The sequence below is a fragment of the Mastomys coucha genome, unplaced genomic scaffold (assembly GCF_008632895.1).
Source record: "Mastomys coucha isolate ucsf_1 unplaced genomic scaffold, UCSF_Mcou_1 pScaffold21, whole genome shotgun sequence".
NCBI classification, from domain to species: domain Eukaryota; kingdom Metazoa; phylum Chordata; class Mammalia; order Rodentia; family Muridae; genus Mastomys; species Mastomys coucha.
This window is the reverse complement of record NW_022196904.1, coordinates 111085767-111094280: the sequence shown is the minus strand read 5'-3', so window position 1 is coordinate 111094280 and position 8514 is coordinate 111085767.

Genomic DNA, 8514 nt, shown 5'->3' with positions numbered 1-8514 from the left:
TTAAAATTTTGAGATTGTGGCTGACAGGAAGTCTGTTATTCTTGGTTATAAACACAGTACTTGGAACATTGTTTAAATACACAGTAGGAAATTAAATTATATCTCATGAATAAAGTGTTTGAAACCTTCATCTGTCAGACCAGTTCTTTCAAAAGAAACCATCATCAGCTGGCTTAACTGTGTTAAATCTGAACAGTCTCCCAACATCACTTCCTCCTATCCAGGAAAAAATTCTCCCTTGCAAGATCTGTTGTAGTTAGCTGTCTGGCCCAAAGCCCATGGTTTGATCTGAGTCCTGATACCTGGAAGAGAATGACTTTGTGAAAGACCAAAGTGAAGTATGGCTAGGAGGGATGGTTCAATCTGTACGGAGAGCTGAGTTATAACTTCAAACTTTAGGGCTCATTCTGTCAAGGAAACTATATCTGGGTACTAGCTTTTAGATACACAAATCCAGGTTCTAACACGCTTAAACAAGATTTCTTTTTCCCACATAGCTGAAAGTTCGGTGGTAAACTAGGTTGTAGGACTTTTGGCATAGTGACATCAGTAAGGGCCCAGGGTCATTCCACTGCTGTTCTCCTGGCCCTAGATCTGCAGCAGCCTCTGCATGATCAGCTGTCACTTCTTTCTCATCTGTGGTTTTCTGTGGCTCTGTCCTGAAAGCAAAGCCACATCTATAGGTATCCTCACCCAACTCAGCTTCCTATTTTTGTGCCCATCAGTGCTAGAGAAGAGAGCATTCCCATACATCAGTCAGACTAGTCAGACTCAAAGATGGAATAGGATCTGCTCAGCTGGGTCTGCACCTGAACAAGACAGAGATGTGGGTGCTCTGGGGTAGGTGAGGAGCCTTGAAATGTTAAAGCAGAGAAGTGACATGATCAGTTTTGCTTTGGGAAGGTTATCCTTGGCAGCATGCTGTGGGGAGATTAGAGCACGGCTCCAGGGTGCTAACTGGACATGAATGAGGTGAGTTTGGCAAGACACAACTGAGTTTTCTCATCATGGTCTAGGAGGGTCTGTATTAGAGTTCTCACAGAAACATGTATCTAAAAGGAAACTTGGTATGAGGTAGTGTTCTGGCTGGTTTTGTGTGTCAACTTGACACAAGCTGGAGTCATCACAGAGAAAGGAGCCTCCCTTGAGGAAATGCCTCCACGAGACCCAGCTGTATGGCATTTTCTCACTTAGTGATCAGTGGGGCAGGGTTTGGGGCAGCCCATTGTGGGTGGTGCCATCCCTGGTCTGGTAGTCCTGGATTCTGTAAGAGAGCAGGCTGAGCAAACAAGTAAGCAGCATCCCACCATGGTCTCTGCATCAGCTCAGATTCTACCCAGCTTGAGTTCCTCTCCTGACTTCCATTGATGATGAACAGCAATATGGACGTATAAACTAAATAAACCTTTCCTTCCTAACTTACATTTTGGTCATGGTGTTTTGTTGCAGTAATAGAAACCCTAAGACATGTAGTAACTCCTGTGACTACATAAGCTGAGATCAAACCACCCCCCACCCACAAGCCCATGTTGTAGCTCACAAGACCTGAGACTAGGAAGCAGTCATAGCAGAAGACAGGGTCCTAGCTAAAGCTACCTAGAAAAATTAAACTCCACATTTTTCTCTAAGGTCCCTCAACAGATTAAATGAGCACACCCTAGGGAATAGCCACCTGACTTTCTTAGTCTCCCAATTCCAGTTCTAATCCCTTCAAGAAACACCCTCACAGACACACCGAGAAACTTCTAAACTAGCTACTCTGGCCCTTAACGTAAGATTAACCATTAAAGTATTTGGTAATAGTTGTACAATATATGAATAAACTGTACACTGAAACTGAAAACCATAATCCAACCATCCAAGGACCTGATAGATCTGCCTGTCTGCTTTCCTGACCTCCTTATTCTTGGCTTGCCCCAGCCTCTTTTTCCCTGGTCTTTGGACACATCAGCCTTCCTTAGATTCTTAGGCATTCCTGCTTCCTGCCTGCCTTTGCTGGTGCTGTCCACCCCCACCTTGACTCCTCATTCTTAACCGTCTGACCATAACTCCAATGTCAACAGGAAGCCACTGACTTTGAGAGCTTCCTTGTAAATGCTCACCTGGTTCTCTATAGTACACAGTTGGAATTCATTATGGAAATGACTGTGAGTAATTAATTCTGCAGCCACTTGTTAAGAGTCAGATTGTGAGGGCCACAAGTGCAGGAGGCTCCTCTGCCTTGTATCCCCAGTGCTGAAAACGCAACCCAGTAGGTGCTCAGTAAGCACCCACTAGGAGCAGGTGATCAAAAGGTATGTGAGTGAAGGCCCAGACACAAAGGCTAGGGAAGTTTGTCTAGCATTCTAGAAAGCATCTGTTGATCCCACCATGCCCAGGCTTGGCAGTAATCAACCATACTCACTAGGCCTTGGGGTGGCACATGCCTAGGAGGTGATGAAGAAGAAAACAAAGGCGCTGAGAGGGACTGAGATGGTGCAGTAGTTAGGAGCACTGGCTGTTCTTCCAGAGGACTCAGGTTCAATTCCCAGCACCCACATGGCCGCACACAACAGTCTGTTACTCCAAAGGACCTAGTGCCCTCTTCTGGCCTCTGAACAGACAGGGACATACATGCAGGCAAAACACCCATATATACAAAATAAAAATAAAAATAAACGGAAAAGCCCTAAACACATCATCTAACTGGATCAGATGTCATGAGTGGCAATCAAGGTTAGTCATTATGTTTAGTGAGAATACGGCTTGCAGTGCCTGGGAGCTTCAGATCTTTTGTGGTTACTATTTTTGTTAATAGGTATGTGAGATAAACATGACTGGCAGGTTTTTAAATTTAGACAGCAGAACAGATTAGGCATTTTATAATAATCTTGGGATTTCCAACTTTACCTTCAAATCTGGGCAAATTGTTAGGGTGCCAGCCATTCATTCTAAACCAGGAAAGTCACCTCTACTCCCCCGACCCCTGACCTCTGTTCTCTCATACTGGCTGCTAGAGCAGAGCCCCAGCCTCGACAAAGGATCTTTTCTGTCTGGAGAACACTTCACCTTCTTTGGCTGGGTTGGTCTAATCTTGTCCTCACTCATTTATGGAACAAGCATTGGGTGCCAGGTTCTGTTACGCCTGAGGGTATTGAGGGAAAATAACCTTAACTATGGGTGTGCCACCCACATAGGTTTGTTACCATTATTTATTATGCATTTCTGAGACAGGCCTTCTATGTAGCCCAAGGGAGCCTTGAGCTCTCCTTTTCCTACCTCCTTGTTAGTGTTGGAATTAATAGGTATGTGCTCATCACCTTATCCACTGTTATCCCTAATGATTGATAATAGTTATCAGTTGTTTTTTGTTTGTTTTGAGACTGGGTCTCTCTGTGTTGTCCCGTTTATCTTAGCTGGCTATGTAGACTTGGCTGGCCTCTATCTCACAGAGATCCTCTGCTTCTGCTTCGGCCTCTGCCTCCTGAGTACTGGGATTAAAAGTGTGCGCCACTACACCCAGCTGTTATGCTTTTTAAAATGAAAACACTAGGGCTGGAGAGATGGCTCAACAGTTATAAATCTTGCTGCTCCCACAGAGGACAGATTTGTTCCTCAGCACCCACATGATGGCTCACAACTATCTGTAACTCCAGTTCTAGAGGATCTGGTGACTTCTGCTGACCAACTTGGACAACAGGTATTCATGCACACACATAGCCATAATAGTAAAAATTAAAAAGAAATATAGGCTTGGGCTGTATGTAATGGGACAACCTTGTCACACCAGCAGCTCAGAAGGGTCACAATGAAGTTGGAGCCAGCCTGGGTACACTGTCTGAGGGTCTGGGCAGAGGAGGGGAGACTGTAATTCCAAGAAGCCAAGAGAAGGGGCTTGCAAGTGTGAGGCCAATTTAGCTATTTAGCAAGATACTGCTTCACAGACAAAACAAAGCAGAAATGAAAAGATGATTCAGAGTGCCTGTATTTCCATCATCAGTTTGTCCTATGGTTATTTTGAGACAGGGTCTGCCCTTGAATGATTTTCCTGCCTCGGCTTCCAGTCTACTGGAGTAACATGTGCCACACACCTGGCTTCCTATCGTTTTCCTATTATTATCTTTAGTATTTGTGTTGGGAAGAAAATGGAGGGTCTCTCTCACACATGCCAAGCACTCACTTTTCCATACCTAGCTCTGTTTCCCATTATTTACACCATAGTGTAGTATAGTTATCACAAGGGATGAACCGGTGCTGTACATTTTATTAGCTGAAGTCTATTTATTTAGATTCCCTTGGTTTTACCTTTGTGTTTGTTTTTGTAAGAGTAAGACCCTGGTGCCCAGGCTAGCTGGGAAGCCCTGACCCAGGTGCCTTGGTGCTGGGATTGCAGGCACGTGTCATCACCACACCCAGCTCCGTGGTTTTTCCTGAGAGATCCTCTTCCCTTATCCTGCCCCAGGACACCACATTGTAGTGCCCCAGCCTTGTCTCCTCAGGGCCAGGCTCAGAATGCTCTTGGTTTTCTGTTTTTGTTTTTTCACAAACTAAACAGCTTGAGGGCTACCAGGCAGGTGTTATGTAGGAGGTCGTTCCATTGATACTTTTCATAAGTTCTTCTCATGATAACCGTGGGTCTATGGGTTATGGAAGAGCAGAGGTAACGTAAGGATGAATGTGGGTGGGAGCATGCTCATCATCAGGACAGGTCACTGTTGGTGCCTGAGAGTTTCCTAAATCCTAGTTCAATTGTTCATGCTCTTTACCTGGCGTTCAATTCTTCCTTTTAGCAAAGTCAATTTCAGGGTTTATAGTATAGACTCTATACTCTAACCATTATGTACCTTCGTTAAAAGAGGATGCTAGATATTGCAGACATCAAACTCACAGCTTTGGAAAGTTATTCAGAATACCCAAGTGCTGTCTTTGACAGTTGTTGGCTTTTTTTTTTTTTTCAAATCTGTATAGTCAACAAATGTTTGTGTTAAGTAATATTCCTTAACCCATCAGCCCTCATAAGCCCTCAGACTTGTCAAGGACCAGACGACTTAGGCAGAGGAGGTTCTCTCCAATCGGGGCTCATCTGTGGTGCTTTGAGAATATAATGTAGTCTTTCAGATAGAGAACTCTGGGGCTAATTGGTGGTACACTCTCACCTTGAAGCCTACAGGGAGTCTACAAGCTTTGGCAGTGATGCTTATGTTTTTTTTCTTTCTCTCTCTCTCTCTCTTTTTTTTATAGTATAGAATAGAGTTTATTCAGGGCATGGGGAGGGGAGTTAAGAGGGTAGTAGAGGCAGAGAAAGGCAGAGAAGGAGAGAGTAGAGAAGCAGAGGCCAGCCATGAGCATGTGGGGGGAGGGAATGGGGAAGGAGGGAGGGTACAGAGCAAGAGAGCCTTACGTTTTTTCTAAGAAGTTACAAAAGCTGCTAGGAGCGCTGTACAGGACTTTAGTCGCAGCACTCAGGCAGAGAAAGAGACAGGGGCAGAGGCAGAAGGATCTCAGAGCTTGAGGCCAGCCTGGTCTACAGAGTGAGATTCAGGACAAGCCAGGGCTATACAGAGAAACCCAGTCTCAAAAAAATAAAAATAAAAATAAAAATAAAAAGGTCAAAAGCCCATTTAATGTGGTTATCTTGCTTCACAACCAATCTATTTTTAAATAGAATGGCACTAAGAAATATGGTGATTGCTATCAGTATGCAGTGACCTAGGGATTTATACATGGGCAGGAGGAAAAGTTTCTGATAACAGGGTTAATTTTAGAAAACTTTGTAAAGTGAATCATTTGCTCTTGACAAGGTAGAAACTGTCTCTGGCAGTATTCTTTTTTCTTTTAACTTTTTGATTCTTTATGACGTTCACATTGTGTACCCCAATCCCATGCATCTCCCTGTCCCTTTTTGCCCTCCACCCTTGTAAAAGAAAGGAAGAAAGAAAGAAAGAAGGAAAGAAAGGAAGAAAGAAGAAGGAAGGGAAGGAAGGAAGAAAGAAAAAAGGAAAAAGAAGAAAAACCGCTCTCGTGGACGCTGCAGTGTCACATAATATATACGCATTTTTGTTCCTACTTCTTTACTTGCAAATGTTCATTATAATGAGTCATTGGTCTGGTTGTTGGAGGCCTCTGTCTCCTGCTATGCTAACAATATTGGATTCTCATCAGGACTCCTCTAGGTTATTCTGTTATTTGTTTTGTTTTGTTTTTATTTTTTTAATTTTTTTTAAGATTTATTTATTTTATGTATATGAGTACACTGTACCTGTCTTCAGACACACCAGAAGAGGGCATCAGATTTCATTACAGATGGTTGTGAGCCACCATGTGGTTTCTGGGAATCCAACTCAGGACCTCTGGAAGAGCAGTCAGTGCTCTTAACCACTGAGCTATCTCTCCAGCCCTTGTTTTGTTTTTAAGACAGATTTTCTCTGTATAGTCCTGGCTGTCCTGGAACTCACTCCGTAGACCAGGCTGGCCTTGAACTTAGAAATCCGCCTGCCTCTGCCTCCAAGTGCTGGGATTAAAGGCCTGTGCCACCACCGCCCGGCAAGGTGAATTTCTTTAAAAATTAGGAATATTGCCAGACAGTGGTGGTGCACGCCTTTAGTCCCAGCACTTGGGAGGCAGAGGCAGGTGGATTTCTAAGTTCAAGGCCAGCCTGGTCTACGGAGTGAGTTCCAGGACAGCCAGGGCTATACAGAGAAACCCTGTCTCAAAAATAACAAACAAAAAAAAAAACAAAAATAAAAAGAAAAAAGAAATTTACCTTGTTAAATTGTTTCTAACCAAAAATTTTGTCTTGCTTAACATACTCTGCTTAGCTAGTACTGTCAGTCTTTAAAATAAACATACAAAGTTTATCATATATGGAAGCAAGATACTTTCTGTTCAGATTTTGCTCCTTGGCTGATGATTTTTTTTTTTTTTTTTTTTTTTTTTTTTTGGTTTTTTTTAGACAGGGTTTCTCTGTGTAGCTCTGGCTGTCCTGGAACTCAGTCCGTAGACCAGGTTGGCCTCGAACTCAGAAATCCACCTGCCTCTGCCTCCCAAGTGCTGGGATTAAAGGTGTGTGCCACCACCGCCTGGCTTTTGGCTGATGATTTTAATCGACTTCTTTACAATGTTTCCAGGTACTTGTTCTTTATGCAGGAGTCTGATGTAAACAAACCACTAATACAATTACCTTATCTTTTTACAGAGCTCTGGTATGTAGTGAGAATTTTGTGGGTTTTTTTTTTTTTAAAGAATTATTTATTTTATTTATATGAGTACACCGTAGCTGTCTTCAGACACACCAGAAGAGGGCATCAGATCCCATTACAGATGGTTGTGAGCCACCATGTGGTTGCTGGGAATTGAACTCGGGACCTCTAGAAGAGCAGTCAGTGCTCCTAACCTCTGAGTCATCTCTCCAGCCCCTGAGCATTTTGCTTTTTTTTTTTTTTTTTTAAAGCAGAACTATAAGAGTGATTTTTGTTTTAATCCCAGGTGTGGGATATGGAGCTGCTTCTGACTGTCTACAGCAGCTGACTTGCCTTGTGTTCTAGCAAAGGCGTGGCAGTTTTGCCAACTGCAGAGAGTTTTTGCCAGTGTGTGATGTTTGGAATTCTGGGGACTTTTCAGAGGATAGATAAATGCTAGAGCCCTGGTAGGGGAGTTGCTGGTTGCCTGTGGTTTGTTACGGTTTGTTGAGGTTCATTGAGGTTTGTTGAATAGTTCACCAAAAAGAGGCAAGAAGAAGAAATTAGATCTCCTGCCAGCAAAGATCTAACTTGCCCCAAGGAATGTGACATCACTCATCAGCAGGAAGTAGTCTGGCGATACAGACGTCCCCTTCCCTTTCTAACCTTCTTCCTCTACTATCTGGTGTTGGGGGTTGGAAGGGTGGGATGGGGTAGAGAAGGCAGGTAGAAAAAAGAACCAGTACTCTTTGGAAGACGGCTGCTATTTGCCTTCTTGAGGGGTACAATTGCAGAAATGACAGGAATTACAGGGAAGCCTCTTCAGGAGAAGTCAGTCACCTCCCTCCATGCACCCAGCCATTCAGATCCATAGCAACTGTGCATGTTTATATTATTCTAAAGGTTATAATCCAAGGCAACTTTTTTTTTTCCTGTTTGAGACAAGGACTCTCTTGGTATCCTTGGCTGTCCTGGAGCTCTCTATGGAGACCAGGCTGGCCTTGAATTTAGAAATCTGCCTGCCTCTGCCTCTCAAGTGCTGGGACTAAAGCTATACAACACCAAGCCTGCCTTTCATTTTGCTGCTCAAATTGTGCTAGCCTTGGACATTAGAAAGCTCTTTCCTGAGATCCTTACAACTACTGCCCCTGTTTTTGTGTCCTGCAGCTTCCAGCCACGTTCTTATGCATGCTAGGCAAACAGTCTACTACTGAGCTAAATTCTCAGTCCTAGACCTTCCCTTTCTTTTCTCTTTCTTTTCTTTTCTTTTCTTTTTATTTTATTTTATTTTATTTTTTAAGATTTATTTATTATATGTAAGTACACTGTAGCTGTCTTCAGACACACCAGAAGAGGG